Source organism: Scophthalmus maximus, chromosome 6, assembly GCF_022379125.1.
Source record: "Scophthalmus maximus strain ysfricsl-2021 chromosome 6, ASM2237912v1, whole genome shotgun sequence".
NCBI lineage: Eukaryota > Metazoa > Chordata > Actinopteri > Pleuronectiformes > Scophthalmidae > Scophthalmus > Scophthalmus maximus.
In genome coordinates, this window is record NC_061520.1 from 27,463,603 (window position 1) to 27,485,170 (window position 21,568).

Genomic DNA, 21,568 nt, shown 5'->3' on the forward strand with positions numbered 1-21,568 from the left:
CTGCAGTGTTCATTGTCCAGGAGAGGTCCTCACTGATGTGCACCCCAGGAATTTGGTGCTGCTCACTCTCTCCACAGCAGCACCATTGATTGTTAGTGGGGGTTTATGGGTGTGGCCTCTCCGGAAGTCAATAGCAACGTCTTTGGTCTTGTCGATGTTCAAGAAGAGGTTGTTATCCCTGCACCACGTGGTCAGCTGGCTGACCTCCTTCCTGTAATGGGTCTCATCACTGTTGGAGATGAGACCCACCACGGTTGTGTCATCCACAAACTTCACTATATGGTTGCTGCTGAAGGATGGAGTGCAGTCGTGGGTCAGCAGCATGAAGAGCAGGGGGCTGAGCACAAAGCCTTGGGGGGGCCATGTGCTCAGAATGGTGGTTCTTGATGTGTTGCTGCAGACCCGTACTACCTGAGGCCTCTCACTGAGGAAGTCCAGCAGCCAGTTACACAGAGAAGTGCTGAGCCCCAGCTGGTCCATGATGATAGTGTTGAATGCTGAACTAAAGTCTATGAACATCATTCTGACGTAGGAGTTCTTGGTATCCCGGTGGGTGAGGGCTGGGTGAATAGCAGAACAGATTGCATCTTTGGTGGATCTGTTACCTCGGTTTCAAAACTGGTAAGGGTTCAGGGTGGGGATTTTATGCAAGCCATGACTAGCCTTTCAAAGCACTTCACGATGATGGGGGTCAGTGCAGCGTGGCGATAGTCATTGAAAGTGGATGGAGAGAGCTTCTTTGGAACAGGTATGATGCTTTGAAGCATGACGGAACAACAGCCTGACTCAGAGAGGCGTTGAAGATGTCCGTGAAGACATTTTTTAGCTCCTCTGCACAGTCCTTCAGCACACAACCAGGAATGTTGTCCGGACCTGCAGCCTTGCGGGTTTTGATTTTGGATAGGTTTCTCTTCACATTTGCTGCAGTCACAGAGCCTGGTCATAGGTGGTCTTTTGTGGGGGCATGCTGTTGTGTGCTTGGGAAAGAAGCTGTTGAGGTTGTTCAGCAGAGAGGTGTTGCTGTCACAGGTCTGTGGCGGGGGTTTGTTGTCCGTGATGGACTGGATGCTCGGCCACATGCTCCGTGCGTCTCTGCTGTCTTCAAAAAGGCAAGTTATTTATTTTGCGTAACTGGATTTGGCTTTCCTGATACCATGGGACAGGTTGGCCCTCACTGTTCTCAGGCCAGCTGCCCCAGGCGGTGTTCCTGGCCCTCAGTAGCCTGTGGACCTCTCCTGTCAGCTATGGCTTCTGGTTAGCCCGGGTTGTGATGGTTCAGGTGGTGGTTACATCAGCAATACCTTTGCTAATGTAGGAAGTGAAAGTGTCAGAATACTTCTCAATGTCTATGTGGTTGTTGTAGGGGGCTGCCTGCTTAAACCTCTCCCAGTCTGTTGTGTCAAAAAAAGTCCTGAAGTGCAGCAGAGGCCCCCTCTGGCCACACTCATACCTGCTTCAGAACTGGTTTGGTGACTTTCACCTTTGGTCTGTATGCAGGTATTAGCATGACACTGATGTGGTCACAGGGGCCGATGTGGGGGAGGGGGAAGCCTTGTATGCACCTTTGTGTGAGTTGTAAACCAAGTCCAGGGTGTTACTTTCTCTTGTAGGAAAGTTCACATGGTGGAATTGGGGGAGAACAGTCTTGAGATTTGCGAGGTTAAAATCCCCAGCGATGTTGAAAAATCCGTCTGGATGGGTTGTCTCTTGCTCACTGATGGCGTTATAAAGTTCACAAAGTGCATCAATTCTTTCAGTGTTGTTTATAGTGGGAGGGTTTTAAACAGCAACAAGCGGAAGCGCTGTTATTTCTCTTGGTTGATAAAAGGACGGCACCTTATGATCATAAACTCCGCCAGCGGTGAACAGTGTTTACATACCACAACGGCTTCCCGGCACCAAGCGTCACTGACATACACACAGACTCCGCTACCTCTCTTCTTTTCTCCTTTAACAAGGATTCTGTCCATGCGGTGGCATGTTAGCCGCTCAAGCTGAATTGCGGAGTCCGGGATGCGGTCGGTCAGCCATGTCTCCGTAAACACATAAAGACAGCTCTCCCTCACTTCACGCTGCGCAGGGACCTCAGCAGTTGTATATGGTCCATTTTACTGTCCAGAGACCTTACGTTTGCCAAGTGAAGCGGAGTTCGTTGCAGCAGTGAATGTGTGGCGCAAGTTTCCGTCTGTCTGTTGATAAACGCTGCAGCATCTAGGGACAAATGAAAAGTTTCTCTGTGTTATTTACCACTGTTGAGGCAGTAAATGGGGTGAATCCCAGTCGGAGCAAGACAACACTTGGAGAAAGTGTAAAGCACATCTCCCCTGGAGGAAAAGGCAAACTCAGATACTTGTCGATACGCGAACTGAAGGGGGTCCAGTTCACTGCTCACTATGTGTTGGAGGTGGTTCACCACAATCCTCTCCATGGTCTTCATCAGATGGGAGGTTAAAGCTACTAGCCTGAATTAGTTTGGCTCCCTGGGGTGCGCAGACTTTGGAACAGGCACCACACAGGAGGTTTTCCACAGGTCTGGAACCCTCTCCAGACTGAGGCATAGGTTGAAAATGTGTAGTAGGACCCCGCAAAGCTGATTCGCACAGTCCCTTAGCAGTCTGGAGCTGATGCCGTCCGGGCCTGTCGCCTTCATCTTAAATTATGTTTTACCTTTAATATTTTGTCATGATAAGTTGTGTTTTGATCCATAAATTCGCTCCCGTTAATGAGATTTACAGTGAGAAGCCTCACATGGATCATCTGACTATGTCCATACAAAGCCTGTAACTTTGCTCTGTTCACTTTATCAGCATGACATTTGGCAGAGATCATGTTCAGATGTTGTGCTATGGATTATATGGAAGATGTTTTGCTTCATCCGCATTATTACCTAGAGAATATTCAAACTAAATGTCTTTTTTTAGGCAAAAATGAAATATTTTATTTATGTTGTGTTCAATCTTCATTTACTCTGACCAATATATCTTATTCAAAGATATATATATTATTGTTAGGTTAACCAAAGGATTAATCGACTTAACAGAAAATAATCGATAGATTAATCGATAAAAAAACAATCGTTACCACGTAGTTCTACGAGAGGGTGCAAACTTTTGACCTTTATCACGTCATGGTTTCTGTTTTCTTTGAAGATTAACCATGCTAATAATCAGATAATAGTTATTGTTAGAAAAGGAAAAAAATCGAAAAAAATATATTAAGTACCATTCAGTTGTTTAAACAGCCTAAGGAGAACTCCTTCAGCATGATAAATAGAGGCATCAGCTCCTCACCATTTGTTTCAAGTGGTGTTTTACAGAGGCATGTCACCTCTTGACCTCCTAGCAGCATGGGTTGAAAAACACATCCCTCTGGATAACATCTGTAAAAGGAAAGTAAAGACACATGAGTATACTCTATGCTTGGACACTGTAAAAGTTAGGGTGGAAAATGCACACATGGCTAACCTCCCCCTAAAGTACTTTATTGTGGGCCGACCACAAGCCTGTGTGTTTGCTGCAAACACAGGCTCTGGCATTCACACATCTTGTATTTTTTGGCTTCACCAAAAGTCATGGGAAGCTCATTCCCATTGTCAGTCCTGTCAGACCTATCACATCCGTTTTTGCTGGTTAAAAAAAAAAAAAACCCTCAGAAGAATACCAAATGTTGAGTAGCCCAAGTGGGCTTTCAGTGCCACACACTGCCCCAGTATAAAATCAACCCTCACTGCCAGGATAAAGGGTAGAAAAAACCTTTGGCTTCAGAGTCCCTGCCAGAAAGTCCCTGTGATGAAAAAGAAGATGGCATGGGAACCTTGAGAACGGTAGAATTACTTTGTTTGGGCTACTGATTCTATGGTTTCAAACTTACTATGTAAAATACTGTAATGTTTCCTCTAATCATGAATACTAAATTACATTCAATCCTTGATTTCAATCCCATATGTATACAGTATATCCTCCTACTTTCCACTCACTATCTCCCTCTTCTCCTCCTCTCCTTCCCTCCATTGCCTCCCATCACTGGAACAGAAGCAGGATTACTTATTTCAAGTTCAGGCAGATCTCCAGTGAGCTCATTCAAAGGGGACGTTGGGAAAAAAGACGTAGACAGACTGAAAAATACACTATTCACTCCACTGAACAGGGCAAATCTTTCCCAGTGCACGCATACGCACACATATATACACAAAACAGACACACACACACCTCTTCCCTGCCACATTAAGAGCATTAGAAAGCTTACTTTGTTGGTGGAAATGTCCTCTAAAAATAATAAAATAAGAGCATAATATTGGGATTTGGGATTTGTTGGGTTTTCCCTGTATTATTGTAATATTGACCTCACTATGTTAAGTGCCTTGAGACAATGTATGTTGTGATATGGCGCTATACAAATAAAATTGAATTGAATTGAATACTTATTGATATTGGTATCTACATATGGATTTAGGCCAATGTGAATTAAATCCACTACTCCACAACAACCACTTTATTTGCCTTTTTCACACAAAGGAAAGTATAACTAACTGCAATACAAGCAGAGACACAGAGGCCACACAGTCGCAGACAAACTGATGTCGCCATCGCAAAACCTGTCATAATCACATCTAAAGGCTGAAATGTCAGAACTAGCTCTTCAAAATGGCTGTGAAAGAAACGTGAGGCATGATATTGTACTATAATTCACAGTGCATATTTTGTAGACCATCTCTTTAGGAAGGCATTCACAGGGATGCACTTGGTATGTTTCTTTGAAAAGTGCCACAAACAGCTATATTAAGAATGAAAAAGAGAGGAGGGCGGGGAAACTACAATGCCTGGCTGCTCTTTCAACACTACACCACTGTCAAATCATGGCGTGAATTGTGTGTTAATGTTTGATCTTCTAGAAAGGTGTGGGGATGGGGGTTTCTGACATTATTTTACGCACGCAGGCACAAACGCAATCACACAAAAACACACACACACCTACAAACACACACACACACGCGTTTTCCTTTTTGAGGTGGGGGGAGTAAGTTTCCATAACTTGGTTAAAAGCTGCAGCTCTGTTGCCACACAGCGTGAACTCTTTAGTCAGCATGTCACAACTCTCTGGTGGAGAGGCGCTTTACAGTTACTTCTAGTTATCTAGATCTTCGAATCTTCATTATTATGCAGATTTTTCTTCCGTAGTGGCAAACTCATCACTCAATGGCTATTATTTTTCTAACCTCTGTCATACTTTAGTGATTTTATATACATTTTTAAACTTTAAAATTTGACCAAAAACAGCCTGTATGGTCCAACAAAGCTGCAATTATTTTTTCTTTGACAAAATGACTGTTGTCTATTGAGATCACCTTGGCGCAGTGGTCTGGTCTGTGATCTCTCAACCACCAGAAGTTGTTGGTTCAACTCCAGCTCTGCAAAAGAATTTTGTTTCAAACCACTCAGGTCCTATAGAGATGATTGTCAACTCACTGAAGCTGTGCCAATCAGCCCACCTGTTAAATGATCTGTCTCAGCAGAAGGATTTGGTTGTTGTGGTGGTTTTGTTTGGGAGCCTTTTTCTTTTGACAAAATGACTCTTGTCTATAGAGATCACCTTGGCGCAGTGGTCTGCACTGTCACATCCCAGCTAGTAGACTTGGTTCGAATCCAGGTTCACATGATCTGTCTCAACAAAAATTGCTTTGCTGTGCTTTGCGGCGGGCGATCCTGGGCATTCACACATCAAATTTCGACAGGAAATACGCTTCTACTTTATTTTCAAATTCAGATGTCCTACACTGAGTTAAGTGAAAAGGCTGAAAGAGGGACACAAGCAGACAAAATCCGGGTTAGAGGAAGACAATGGCGAGAGGGGAACAAGGGGGTGAGACAGAGAGGGTGGAAACGATGAGGGAAATAGCCACAAACAAGTACTCGCAAGCCTCAGTGCTCACTGAGAACTGATGGAATGTGACTAATGATGATAAGCCAGAGAGATGGAACCAGAGAGGGAGGAGGAGGATGAGAGTGCCATTAATTACGGTTCCTACCCACAATGCCCCATTCAACACCCAGTCATTTTCAGGGGAGGGGAAACAAAGCCAGTTTCTAATTAGTAACATGATTGTGAGCATAAACAATCAAACATGCACAAGTACACAAAGCAATAAGTTGAACCAATGAGGTCACTTGTCAACATAGTAGGGGATTTTCCTCTGGATACTCAGAGGCGGAACAGAGCTACACTACAGAGGCCTCAGAATAGTTCTAGAGTTGGCCATGCAGTATGTACTGATTCCTGCAGAGAGTAGATCTAAAACAAAACATGTCATTTATCGTACCAAAACATCCAGTGTGACAACTAACACAACATGTTCAGTAGTACTCTAAGCAGTTTAACTAAAGCTGTCAAATTCAACCAAAACTGATCCAGAATCTGAAAACGAACCAATTTAAGTCAATAAATTTTTGATTCATAGTAGTGAAACTTCCTTTATCTTGTTAAACCGGCATTACCACAGTGGTTTGACTGCACTGTAAGCCGCTGTAGTTTCTCTCACCCTGCTTTAGTAACCATTAATAACAGAAGCGGTCATGTTATGACATGCCTACTCACTTACCTTGCTGTATACATCACTGCCAGAGATGTTGCAGCACAACAGACCTGCACAGCTATTCATTATTAGGTGTGAGCTCTCCAATTCTAATTGAGCATGAAAAAATGAAACCGTGAAAAGCATCGGAGGGGCAATGAATATGCTGCAGCTGTGTTGTATATGGACAACAATGGACAACCTATATATACTATACTTGTACTGCCAGAGTTTTGCCAGATCATTTTTTTACACAACGTAGAAGATCTGTAACTTGATGTTTTGCGTTGCTTCATTGTAGTGCTGTGTGCAGCTCTCTTGCCCAGATGTCACTGTCTCCCTCACATAAACACACTGACCATCGGCTGCACCGGGATAAATCACCCCAGTATTGATTTAAATGGACTGTATTTATGTAGTGCTTTTTTCGGTGTCTCATTAACCAGACAAAGCACTTTTACAGCACAAGTCACATTCACACAAACATTCATACATTGCTGCTGTTTACTGTGCTTTTCCTGTCACATTCATACACTGAAAATCTATCCATTCCATGCGCACACACACATGCAAACAGAGGTGAAAACAATATCCTGTTCCCAACACATAAGTACACAAACTGTAAATCTTTCTGATCTGTTAAAAATATTAGCTTTTTCAAAACAAATTATTTTTTTAAATTAAGTTTCATGAGAATGTGCAGTATTTACTCTAATGTTTCAAAACTCAGTTGTTTCATTCCCAGTTACTGCAGTAGTCTGCCCGTTGGCACTGGAGCTGGACAGCCCGGCTGGATGGCTGCCAAAAGGTTATTTACAGAGGAACCCCCAACAATTGCTGTCCATCTAAAAGAACACATTCCTCCGCGGCTGATGAAATTCACAGAGAGACAGTGGTAAGGGATGAGGAGGAGGGGAATCACAGCCCTGTGCTTTCTTCCGGAAAATGTCCTTCCTGAAATGAAGACATGAAAGTCCGCTGGTTTCCATGATCAGGTCCTTTTAAGGGATGAATATTACACGACATAGAGCCTTTCTGGACATGTTTCAGTGCTCAGGGCAGAGACACTTGTTAATGCAATGGAGCTGGGTGGATAAAGGAAGTTCCCATGGTTGTTAAACTTAATGGCCCCATAGAAATCACCCTAGGGTGACAGAGGCCTGGATACAAGGGAGGATGGATATCCAAGTCTCAATGGCTTTGACCAAACGTGTGCATGCGTTTCCTCTTTCCTCTGTCAACTTTTGTTTCCATACAAACTGGCATAGTGAAAGACACTTCTATGTCAGTTCTGACTAACATCTTAGTCTCACAGACTTTCCTTGAAAACAGCACAGAGAATGACACCACAGAACACTGAGTCAGTACATGTAAGGCAACAACTGCATTATGCAAAGCTGCTGAGTTTTAGTGTTTGATATTTATACTCATGTTGTTCAGGGAACAACACAAACAATATAAGATAGGAAGATATTTCTACCAGATAGGATAGATAAAATAAGACTTTGACAATGTAAACACACATTAAAAACAAACTAAAATTGAAATTTGTGCCTTCTTTTTTATATATAAATCAGGCAGATAAGAAATGAGTAACATCTCAAATGATACTACAAAAGTCCCTTAACTCATTTCAACGTGTCTGTCTGTGGTGGAATTTGATTTTAAGGGGCATAAATGAGAGCAGGTAGGGAGCCACTGGAGCTATCATAAACAAACAGCCACAGCTGCCAGACAGGAAACTATACATTTTTTGTCGAGTTAATCGGTGTCGTAACTCAGATGCAGACAGGTGTGGCTGGCACCACACAAGTCAGTGGTGCAGGCAATAACTTCTGAAAGCGCTCAAGTAGAGAAGCAATAGTTCTTCAGGGTGAGACATATCTCATGCGTGGATATCTTCATCTTCATCGTACCACACCAGAGACGTGAAACACAGAGAGAGATGAGGCCTGATATAGCCTGCCTTCATCATAACACTGCTTCCGCAGTCCGCCAGTGTACACCAATGTGTGTGAGAGGGGGATGAGTCCTGGAGTTATTAGTCAACTACCCTTGTCGGTGTGTCTTCGCGTCTATGCAGGAATTAAAGTTCTCAGTCGCTGCGATTTCCGTCAATTAGATTCCAGAGAGGCCACGCATGAGATCAGTAAAGATCCACCTCCGCTGCCGATGGGGCTGTGCCCAGATTACGCGGGCGCACAGGTCTCCCGACTCGCCTTCAGTGTTCTCTTGCACCCTTGGTCGGCCTCCGGGCTAGCCATGGGGCGGTTTAACCGGAACAGTTTAATGTGCTGCAGCAGGAACAGCATTTTTATAGCATGTTTTTCTGATTTATATTCTCAGTGTTACCTAAAGCATTGATGTCACAACAGCATCCAAGTTCACAGCAAACCTTGCTGGGAATAAAGCAATGTTCAATTCTCACAGGATAATTTTAAAATATTTCTATTTGGTTAAAAACACAGTAAATGAAAATGGACGTAATCACTGGGTCCGAAAAATGAATGAAGTGCCTGATGCCTGTATTCTCTGATCTCACTATGAGAGGGCGACTCACTGGGTGCAAAAATAAGTCAGTTTCCACAGAAGTCAATGAGAAAATGACTCTTTCTCACTTGATTGAACATTTTCCTGAGGAGTTTATGGTTCAATCTATTGTTTCATGTTTTTTTTCAATACAACATGATGTTCATTTCGTAAATTATGGTCCAGAGTGAAATAGACAATAAAACACTGTATGCATTGGAGCGGGGATACAGCGTGACTGACACCTGGTCCGTCCAGTCGGTGCATGGTTGCAGGTGTAGGTGGGCGGGCAGTGGACAAGCTCTTAGTCAGACCCCCCGTCTCCTTGTGTCTAATCTCAATGTTTAGGGCAGACACTGTCCAAAAGTACATTCACACTGATACAGAGTAGAAGGGTGGGGACACATGCAGAGACCCACACAAACACATATTATCATTCCCCCGCTTAGCAAACTGAGACACACTCTTGACCACTGCATTTAACTTTAGCTTAAGGGTATGAGATCTTCAACAGGGCAGAGAGTTCAAAGATGACAGCAACAGACAGCAGGAACAGACACATGACCAGGTGAGAGGGTGATTAGACTGAGATGGTACGGGTTTTGACAAAATAGGTCAATCATCAAAATTAAATAAGAGGGAGGCAAACACATACTAAACATATACGCATCATACTGCTATGTAACACCAATGACAATTCATTCACCTCCAGCAGGAGTGAACATATTACCACCTCAAGCCTTCAGCAATCTGGCTTGAATTGAGATTCAGTGAAGTCACTGCAGTGAATAGTTCTGCTGTTCCAGCCGAAGCGGCAGTTATCCTGAGGCAAATTACCCAAACACAACCTTTGACACTGGCCTGCTCTGTCCCAGCACCCCTGGCCCTGCCCGCAGCAGATCCTGGGACAGTTATTGAAACGAGCCTGTGAATGTAGGCATTGTTTGGGGCCCAGTGAGCTTCCACGCTGTCGACCATCTTGCACCCACAGGCTGTGTGTTTAAAGTAGACATTGACGGCCGGCCTGCTGGCTGATAACCATTGCTCTACAGCTCTTATTAGGGCTGAACGATTTGGGGTAAATATCTAATTGCGATTTGAGATAATAAAATACGGATTGCACGTGCACAGACAGATGTGTTAAAGAGAAGAGAAGGGAGAGAGCAGCGAATGAACACAGGGTGAAGGTGTAATGACTTTAGCTCTCTCTCTGTTAGCAGTCTGTTGCTTTAACGAGGGAAAGGTCGTGGTGTTCGTCACCTCACGGTGCCTACGTGAGACATTTTCATACGGAGTAACAGTCTCAAACGACTCTTGTGTGGTACTGTGTTTGCTAGACGGGGCGTGACTACACTGACTTGTTGGCCTTACACTCGTCATGTTCCTGCCTGCGTTGCTGTGTCAAGCCCTGATACGAGTTGGTGGTGTAGCAACTTCTGATTGGTGAGAATGACTAGTACATGTGGAGCAAGGCATTTCTGGTTAGTGGGCATGACTGTCACCCTTGGTCAGATGCGCCTCATTATAATGTATTCTAAACATTAGCATTAACATTCGCAGCCTTGCAAATATCAATTTTCATTTGAAAACAATTAATTGTTGTTTTTCTAAGCTGACTTCAGTGTTACAGTGAGAATCTGTAAACATCTACAACACTGAGCCTTACATACTGTGAATTACTTCACTTTATTTCTAGCCACACTAAAATTCACTACATGACATATTTTCCAGGGGGGAGGAAAACCTCCCACTTGAGCAGATGATGACATTTAAATCAGAAAACAGGCCAGCTAGCAAGCACACAGTTAAAGCAAATTTTATTTTTGACGTTATTGCTCTTAGGAGAGCCTGTGCGCGGACAATGCCTCGCAGGCAAATTACAGCCTGTTTTTTTCACATGCTCATTATGGTGGAGAGAACTATGCACACATTCACCCAAAGAATGCACAAACTCCTCTGAAAGAGAGGAAAAGTAGGAAGGACATGAGCTATTTTTTCCTGTCGCCTCAATCTCACCAGCTCGATGAACAGCAGTAAAAGCTCCGAAAAGCAGCTGTCGAAGGGAGCTATCCAGTTGCCTTAGAACACGGATGGAAATACAGAGAACAAATGGATGACAATGTGGTCAGTGGGGGGCTGAGAACGTAGGAACTTCTGATACATGAGATGCTGAGTTGTAGTGTTTAATGGATGAAAAGTTAAGCATGAGCACAACAACGTTTGACTTTGATTCATGAAGTCATCAGAGTCTCCGATGTATGTTTCTATTTAGAGTCACTGGCACTGTACTTCTGAAGAGCCACAAATAAAAGCACCATGTCAAGTCAAGACCAGTATGTTGAAAGAAGCAAGTTTTTGTACTGAAGAATTTTAAAGTCAGGATCAAGCCCGAACTGAGAGGTGCCTAAATGCTGGCATGTAGATGCAAAATAATGCAGCATCACTGGCAGCTTTAATGTAGTCTATTAAGGCCTTAGTATGTGTCATTAGACATGTTATCTGATTCCGAGGCATTTTTTCTATCTGTTCCAAATGGCTACACTCAAAGGCAGAAGGCCGGCTGTCAGAGAATTCTAGCTGCATCACACTGCCTCTGTGTTCTCTCATGTACAGTACAGGCCTTGATACGATGAAATGTAGACCTGCGGATAACACTGCACACTTTCTGATAGACTCTCCTCAAAGGCATTCATCAAATTGTTTCTATCTGTTCCAAATGGCTACACTCAAAGGCAGAAGGCCGGCTGTCAGAGAATTCTAGCTGCATCACACTGCTTCTGTGTTCTCTCATGTACGGTACAGGCCTTGATACGATGAAATGTAGACCTGCGGATAACACTGCACACTTTCTGATAGACTCTCCTCAAAGGCATTCATCGTGTCATACAACAAATGGGTCAGTGAGTATAAATGTCAAGTAGGGGTGGGTGATTTGCCTCAAAATTATATCACGATATTTCAAGGAAATTTGTGATAACGATATTTATGAAGTTATAGAGATAAAAAACAATACTGAACAACACTTTTTGGTGATTGCAGCTTGCAGGCAGCAGCATTTACTAGTGCAAACAAAAGGAGGGACATTTTCCAGTCCGTTTTCTTGTTTTCAAACTATCAAGCTACTGTACAATATTATCACCAAATAAAATTGACGCTACATTTTCAGTACAAATGTAAACAAAACAGCAGCAATCCAAACCAACCTTCAGTCAAAATATAAACACTCACTGCTTATGAAAATAGACTACAAATGCTTTAAAACTTTAATAACAGATGCCTTGCATCGTATTTTGGATTACCAGTGTTTCCTCTACTGATTTTTTTTGCAGCAAGGGCAGATGAGCACTGTGCATTGCTCCAAATCAATGTCACGCTGACTTAAATGTTCATCCAGATTTGAGGTGCGACCCGATATCAGGTGCTGATAAAAAACCCATATTTATTTCACTTTGCCTTGTCGTCGCTTTCTCTGTTAAAAGTACAGCCAGACTTTTGACTGTTCATCGCGGTCCATGTTTCTCTCTGTTGCTCTGACGTTAGCCATGAATGCTAAGCACTAGCTTGTGTCAAAACACAGGCGGCGTTACGTTGATGCGTGACCTAGACAGATGTCCTGGCATATGAATAAAAACCTCCTTGGCCTGGCAATTATGGTTACGTCTTTGCAACATGTGGCTTTGTTTGCTGTCACTGGCGCGATCCTATTGTTCTCAGACATCTTTGGGCTTGTGTTATTGTTAAGCTCATGCTCGCTAGGAACTTAAATGCATAATACGTCATTGCATCGCTATATCATTGATATTGCGATATCACATTTTTTTATCAACTAAAAAAATTAAGTGGTATGTTCATGGACGGTATGATATGGTTGAGCCCAAATGTCAAGACTAACACTGATTTGACAAGCGCTGTGTTTGATGCATGCTGTTGCCCGCAGCTGGCCCGCAGCTGACAATCAGACACGTTACTGAAAAATTCACAATTTGATCATTTTTGTGATTCTGTCTAAAAATCGGAGAATTCAGTAACCCATAATGACTGGAAAGTGAAAAAATATTTTCAGAATTTCAAGCAAATTCATCTTAAGTATTCAGAGGCTTTACTGTGAGACAAACTGTGTTCAGCCGCATTCTGTTCGCTTTAACTATCTTTCATGTCTCTAGAACCTGACTGGAGTCCACCTATACCAATCTGAATTGATATAGTTTAGAAAGATACACACTAGTTTGTATAGTCCCACTATTCACACTGCATGTCAGGATAAGAAAGAAATTATGACGTCAAAAAACTCTCTGTAGATATGTGATTAAATTGTGATGAGGTATAAGGGGTAGAGGAGGGTATAAACCCCTTTCTAAAGTTTTGAGTGTGCCCAGAAGTTCTGCCCAAAGGGTCTGATTTTTTGTCTTCATCAGACCAGAGAATCTGTTTCCTTATGATCTCAGAGTCCTTTCAATATTGTTTGGCAAACTCTTTGCAGGCTGCCCTATGCCCTTTTCTCAAACCGACTTCCATCAACACTCTACCATAACGACCTGATTAATGCTGTGTTCTGCTGTGGCCCGGTTCATAGTGAAAGGCCTTCAACAAACAAGTTCGTTTTTTGTAAGTTTGTTTCAGGCAGAATACATCAAATCTCATTTTGTCAGGTCATGGTCGTTCACAGAGTATTAATCCATCCCTGGAGTGCTTGATTGAAGCAACTGTTTCATGCCATTTGAAACAGAACAGCTCTCTTTTTTTGCCACAGCCTTACCACCAAATGCAATCATTTAATAAAAAAAAACAGATCTATCAAAATTTGACATTTTTGACATTTCACAATATCTGAGGGAAAGATGTATGGATCTAATGAAAAAAAAGAATCTGGCATGTTTAGGGGACTGAGTCTGTGCAATTTGGTGCAGATTAAATTAAAAATCAACATGCAGTGAATTTAAATGTGGCTTTATGGGGGGTAGGTTGGTATCAGCTGCACAGTAACATATAGGGCTATAAAAATGTAACTCCTATGTGTAGCTGAGATCAGTGGATTCATATCATGTGGATTCAGTAGGGAATCAACAGTTTGCATGTATCAATGGTTTCATTAATATGTTTTCTTGTTGTGAATAAATGCTGGTTTGTATTTTGAATCCAACTATCATTCTTCCACAATGAAGATTATGATTTCATGATTTGCAAAGTTTTGTTAGCTCAACTATGAGGCATTATTAAATTTAAGGGGCTCTTTTGCCTTGGCGGAGGAAGTCACTCTTTTGAGTGACAGTTTTAAATGTATTATTATGTTTAGTCTTAAGCATCCTCTGTATTACTTTCTTTATAAAAGTCTTGATGTAATGCAGTAAATAGTGAGTGTGTCAGAGCTCACTATATACAGTATATAATGTTTAAAATAACAATAACAAACATTTTAAAGAATGAATTAAAAGAAATGAGTGACAGTTTTTTTTTCCCAGATGAATAGAAGAGATTTACTGTGTGAAACATGGACACTTTGGTTGTTTTTCCAAACATGAGCAAGTTGCTTTGAAGGTTAGGAAATTCACCTTGAGTGAATTTGATAAGGCAGAGAACAGTCAAATTTAGTTCCAGTACCTAATTGGACAGGGTGAAAAAAAATATTGTACAAACATTAAAGCATGTCAATATTTTCAAGGAGACCACTGTAATAAAGATATGCACCTAAAAATAAGCATAATATAATTTACTCAATTAGCTTTTGCACTAACGTTACCTTTTTTTCTTACATGGTGAAAAAAAAGGGAACTGGACATGCTGACATTCTGGAAACAAGATGAGCAATAAGAGACAGAGCTCAGTACAGGTTTACCCCCAACCCCTGTTCTGAAAATTGACTCCAAACTGACATGCTCACCTCTCAACACTCACATACAATACAACGTTAGTCTTTACAAGCTTTGCACACCTGAATTTCCTTAAGCTCTGTCAGATTGGATGGGAAGTGTTTGGGAACTGCCATCTCTAGGTCTAGCCAAAGATGCTCTGTAGGGTTTAAGGGTGAGCTTTGGCTGGTTCACTCAAGGACTTGTCCTGAATACACAACAGTGTTGTCTTAGCTGTGTGCCAGCCCATCACCAGCATATCAGGTCTTATGCATTGTGGAGCAGGTTTTCGTCAAAGCCTGGCTGCATTCAATTCTCCCTCAATTCTGATGGGTATCCCTGTATCCCTGAGAACTACCCCCATAGCAAGATGCTGTCATCACCATGGGTTACCATAGGGATGGTATTAGCTAGATGTTTAGCAGTGCCTGGTCTTCACCAGACATAGTATTTGGAGTTCTACCCAAAGGCAAACTCAAGGTGAGCATTACTCTATTTAGCCTCTGTACTATACATGTCTGATTGCTCCTGAGATGGCCGTCCTTAAAGATTTAAGAAAGATTCTCCCATCTCTGCAGAAGACTTCAGAGAGACCATTGGATTCTTGCTCACCTCCTGACTGTCAGCTTGGCCTTAACACCAAGAGTCCTTGTTCCAAACTTCTTTTGTTTCACAGTTATTGAGGCCACTGTGCTCCTGGGAACAGTCAAAGATTTTGCTTGATATGTTTGCCCTGATCCTAACCTCGCCACAGTTTTATCACAAAGGTTTTTATCACAAAGGTACAGAGAGTTTCTTTGACTTCAAGGCTTTTGTCCTGACACGCAGTGTGAATTGTTGGACCTTATACAGTACACTCTCTGACTCCAGTAAGGTTCTACAGACAAGGATAATTAAAGCAATCAGGATGCAAGGAAACACAGTCTGTGTCACAGTACAGACACTGAAAACTTTTGCAAACTAGAGTGGAGTCCATGTCCCCATACTTCCACCAATTTGGTGAAAATCTGTTCAGTAGTTTTTGCATAATGACAAACTGAGAAACAAACGGACAGGGGGAATATCCTTGGCAAAGGTAAAAAGGTTTGATATTTGGAAGAAAGTCTTCACTTTCAGTACACTTCAGGGTATATTGACTGAAAATTTGGGAATGGGAATCTTATTAATTTTATAATACCTACAACACAAAGAAGTGCAGAGTTGAAGGCGTCTCAACTTTCTGAAGTGACCATATATAAAGGCACCTTTCTGTGCCTGCCCGAGCAATGAAAAGGGCCGTGCAGAGAGTGAAGGGTAAATGTTAGTATGACTGCTGTGTGTGTGTGTGTGTGTGTGTGTGTGTGTGTGTGTGTGTGTGTGTGTGTGTGTGTGCGCGCTCATGTAAAACACACTGCCACACAAAGAGCCTCTTTGTGGTCCCATGCGGCTAATTCTGCTTTTCCACAGTTGGCCTTTAAAAGATGAGGGTGTGTGTTGCTTATAGAGCCAGGCTTGTTGCACAACATACAGAGCTGACAAAGAAGCAGTAAAACACTGAGGAGCATATTTCATAAACTGCTTAAAATGCAAATGTAGTCAATATAAATATCTCTGTGTGTAAGAGAGAATATTTTTATTTCTCTCACCTTCCTGTTTTACAAGCCACAGGTTTACAGTGAGCTGATGAAGAAAACGTCTGTCAGCGCTCCGAAATTTAATAATAAGAAACGATACCTAAACAAGAGGGCCTTCACCAGCCTCCTGCTGGTCGACGCTCGGGACTAATAAACGGAGCAAATACAAGAAGGCCTTTGCACAGTCTCCTGCTGGTCGGCGCTTGGGCCCTAATAAGAAGAAGAAACGAAGCAAATACAAGAGGGCCTTCGCCAGCCTCCTGCTGGTCGGGGCTCGGGCCTAATAAGAAGAAGAAACAAAGCAAATAAAAATAAAAGTATAAATACAATCCATTTACCATTTACTATGGATTTAATAAGGATTGTGATCCACTTCATCCCATATAGTTTAGAGAAGTGTCCCTTTAAAAGATCCAAGTGATAAAGTGTACTTAGCATCCCATCCAGCTGCCCCTTTAACACCAGCGTAGGCAGCTCTGAGGACTGTGCACTGGTTCAGCATTGTTGGTAATGGGATCAATTAGATCCCACAGCGTCAGGTACACAGCTGCCCAGACACTGATAAGCTGGGTGAGGGCTGAGGAGTTATTGTTTGTGTGTCACAACCTCAAACACACATCACCTCCCAGTGTTCTGACAGGCTGCCCCCCCTGTATTGTTATTATGTTAGTTTCAATGAATGTAAAAATAAAAAATCAAGGTAATTTCTCTGGCATTTTGTGAATCGTTACACCCCTAAGTATCACACATTTACTGGAGCCGGACTGACTGGTTGGTTGATAGAAATCATTAACTTAGAATTTATTTTTAGATGTTTGCAATGATATATACAATGTTTACATATATGTTTATAATGCAGAAAAGATGTACATTTATTACATTTTATGTATAAGAATTGTATATTTTCTTATTTCAAGTTATATGCATATATTTGTTGTACAGCTGGTAAATAAAATGCCACTATATCCAACAAATGACAGCAATAGCAAAAAACAAACAAACATCCAAAACCAAGTGGTTATGGAGGACTGAGCAATTTTTGAACATGATTGTCCCAAAATCTACAAGACCTAATTAAAAGGAAAACTGTGGCTTTTCTCAGCAGCATTTCATTTAGCTGATGTGGTTCAGTCACAGCACAAAGAAAAACAGTGTTTTTTTTATCTGAAAACCTTGAGAGGAAAAAACTGTTTGGATTGTCTGTTTACAGCTCCACAACTCCCCTGTATTTTATCTTACCCCATCGCAGGCAAATGCACGCTTGCGTTTGTCTGTGTCCCGTTCACTCTTATCCACCTAATACTAGTCATTGCTCTGTGTCTCCTGGATCACTGACTACCTGACAGGCAGGCCACAGTTTGTGCGACTGGGCCCTGTTCTGTCTGACATGGTGGTGAGTGGTACAGGAGCTCCACAGGGGACTGTGCTGTCTCCTTTCCTGTTCACCGTATATACCACAAACTTTCAGTACAACTCTGAGTTGTGCCACTTGAAGAAGTTTTCTAATGACTCCGCAGTGGTCGGGTGTATAATTGATGGACAGGAGGGAGAGTAGGGAGCGCTGGTGGACAGGTTTGAGTGTGCAGGAGAAAATCATCTGCTGCTGAATGCGGACAAGACCAGAGGGATGGTGATCTAATTCAGGAGGGAAAGAACAGCTTCGCAGCCCCTTTTCATTCTGGGGGAAGTGGAGACAGTGGAGGACTACAAGTGCCTGGGAGTCAACATCGATAACAAACTGAACTGGAAGACCAACAGCCTGGCTGTGTACAAGAAGGGGATGAGCACACTCTACTTCCTGAGGAAGCTTCGATCCTGTGTGCAGCAGGAAGTTGGAATCAGTCTGTTGTTGGCAGCGTACTTTTCTTCTCCGTGGTCTGCTGGGGGAGCAGCATCAGAGCCAGCGAAACGAACAGACTGAACAAACTGATCAATAAGGCTGGACACCTTTGAAGCTGTGGTGGAGAGGAGGACAATGAACAAACTGTTATCCACCAAGGATAACTCGGACCATCCTCTCCACCACACACTGGACAGACAGCGGAGCTCCTTCTCCAATGGACAGATTCAGCTTGGCTGTCATTACAGGGCTCCAGACTAACTTTTTACATTAGTTGCACCGGTGAGCCTAACTTTTTCATTTGAGTGCACCAACACATAATTTAGGTCCACCCATCGCCACACAGAGAAGGTCTGCGTGTGAAGGGCAGTGGGAGCTGGCGCCGGTGCTGCCACCACTCCAACTGTCACACCCCCGCCTGCCGTAACTTCTGCACGGTGACAGTCACGTGTGTCTGGTGTTTTTCCACCTGCAGGTTCCACTGAGTGTGACACGCCCTCCTGCTGATTTCCCTACACCTGGCAGCAACTCCTTTCAACGCACCTGCTACTCATCCTGCTTCATTCCCTGCTGTTAAATACCAGCGTGACTTTCCTCTCCCTGCCGGATTGTTACGTACCCTGAGTATGACATATCGCCAGCTTTTCGAGACTCGTACCGAGTCTAATTTCCTGTTTAGTCGTTACCTGTCTGCTCTGTTCTTTACGCATTCTAACTGGAGGATCTGTGTTCCCAGGAATAACTTCTTTTTGGAATCAACTGCTGCCGATCCACTCCACGCACTGGAACTTCCAGCAACAGCGGCACAGAGGAACACAGCCCAGTCAGCGTTTGCCAGCACCAGCCATTTCCGGACCCAGCACTTCCCCACTGCCGGCTCACACTCACTGCTGCAAATAAATAACATTCTTTTTCACCAACTCCAGTCTGCGCCTGAGTACTGTTTTCCCGACACCCCTGACACCAACGCTGCTATTGGGCAGTGGTGCTAATGCTCAAACGCTGCTAACTCTTGCAGCACCGATAACGTGGGAGCTTATCGATTCTACAGTCTTTCATAATATTTCCCCGGGACCCGTTTAATACCAGATTTCAATACCCATCCCCATATACCAACATTTAGCGAATAAGAATACCAGTATCAGAGACGAATGCCCACCTTTCTATGCATCTGATTAGCTCAGACCGTGGTATTCTTCTTCACTTTATGCTGGTGGAAAAAATACATAGCTCTACACATAGACAGATCAGCTAAATGTCAGGCGCACCAGTGCAACCAAGGAACAGATTTTTTGTCGAATATGAAACGTGTTGCTGTTACACTGGAATTTCCCAGCTTGGGATAAATAAAGTAATTATCTATCTAGCTATCTATCTATTATAATGTGGACGGATTCATCAAGAATATTTTAATGTCTTTAAATTTATATATTAGTATAATAGTATTTCTGTATTTGACACTTTTACTGAAAGGGGGAGCGAGAGATGCGTTGGTGCCCCCTCAGCTGTTACATTTTTAAAAATAAGTTCAAGTTGTACAAATACTGACCTTTTTTAGTTTCAGGATGAACATAACCTGTTGCCAACCTGTCTCTCTCCGCACCTGGGTTCACCTGTAAACTGCCACATAACAGAAAAACAGGGTGGTGGCACCTCATGAATGCTCTCGATGATCTTGACAAATTAAGTAAAAAGCAGACGAGGATGACCAAGTGTAGTTTCACAGGCTTCTGGTCGACGTTGCTCTGGATCTGCAGGCTTTGAAAGAGTTGGGTCACAAGCTGGTAGTAAACTAGAGACCAGTAATTACGCGCGCGCGCACACACAGCAAAACATTGATCACCATGTTAGCACAAACACACAGTCACACAATAGTGCTGCTCCAATCCCAAAACATCTTCGTTAAGCCTGCACAGCAGTGAGTCTGCGTCTCTGACCTCTGTAAGTACAATTAAAACTCCTCAACTGAAGCCAAACAATCAGCTTCCTTCAGCGCATTTGCACAAACAGGCCAACTGTTTGCCGTCCTGTTCTCTTGTGAATATTTAAGAAACGGCACATCGGCAAAGTCATTATGGAGCCTGAGCAGCCCACTGCAGTACGAAGGTTAACACACCCCTCTTTAATTTCCCCTACAAGCTCCCAATCTTGTCTGCAACATTCAAGTAGTTGTGAAACATGATTGATAGTTTGCTTTTAAGTAGGGATGCACCGCATGTACGGTCACTGAAATTGTTAGAAGTGAAATGACCGAATCAATTTTTTAATGATGCGATCAAAAAGCTGCGAGCATGGAATGATGTGCAAGCAACAACATGTTGGCAGTGTGGAAGCATTGGAAATGTCAGAGAACACACGTGTTAGTCAGGCAAACTCTGAACCCCTGTACTGCACCACGACTGTAGATATTGTGTACCAAGTAATGATGATGAGGGAAAAAGCAGCGCGCACGAGAAATTATTTGCAGGAGATTTATTTTGTTCTCATTTATTTATTTTAAGTTATATTGTGTTTTGTTGATATGATGTCTGCTGGAATGTAAAAAAAAAATGTCAGTGTTCTGGCATCCTGGTCATCTAAATCAAGATTTATACTGTGGAGTGTTTGTGTCCACCATTTCCTGTAACTTTCCAAAACCAACGATCTGACATTCACACCCACTTCACCCGTGAATGGTTGGCTGTGCAGAAGAGCCAAAAATTATATTTCCCTCTCCAGCTTTCTTTTCTCCCCTTCCATTTGTTACACAGCTATTTGTGGCTCCTGAAATGTGAACAACCAAATGTTCTTTCAGAAGAGAATGAATAAAAATATACGGCATTATCACCATTTTTAACGAATATCATGTGACATGATGGCCGTTTCTCACTCCACTTTCATGTGCAGCCATTTGGAACAACTATCAACACATTTGCAATCTGACAGGGTCAGAAGTCAATCTTTAGAACTACTGTATGTAAGACTACATAAACCAACACATAATGCTGAGTTAACACTACACGATTTTAAGCCTGATTTTCAAAGGGCAAACCTCCTCCATGGCCAACACCCAGGGGGATAGGACGATTCCAAGGGCCCAGGACTGTCAGAGCACACTACAATTATTATCATCATAAGTAAGTTATTGTATTTACAATTTTTTTCTATTAAAACGCTAAGAATTTTTTGGCAA

The 21,568-nt window shown here is 42.6% G+C and overlaps 1 protein-coding gene and 1 long non-coding RNA gene across 9 annotated transcripts in view; one reads left to right on the forward strand and one right to left on the reverse strand.

The window, feature by feature from the left end:
* plxnb1b (plexin b1b) overlaps positions 1-21,568 on the reverse strand; it is a 130,006-nt gene that overhangs the window by 60,434 nt on the left and 48,004 nt on the right. For 4 of the 8 annotated variants that reach the window (XM_035631523.2, XM_035631526.2, XM_035631519.2 and 1 more), the window contains one exon: positions 3,291-3,379. The exons of 3 other annotated variants lie outside the window; for them this stretch is intronic. The gene's annotated coding sequence lies outside the window, so the exon portion shown is untranslated. Of the gene's footprint in view, positions 1-3,290; positions 3,380-19,945; positions 19,978-21,568 lie in introns of those variants that run through there. One more of the 8 variants, XM_047332715.1, reaches the window with a different exon arrangement.
* LOC118309418 lies at positions 18,491-19,284 on the forward strand. The gene is made up of 3 exons (XR_004793481.1): positions 18,491-18,678; positions 18,872-19,020; positions 19,133-19,284. It is a non-coding gene; the product is annotated as an uncharacterized LOC118309418 (long non-coding RNA).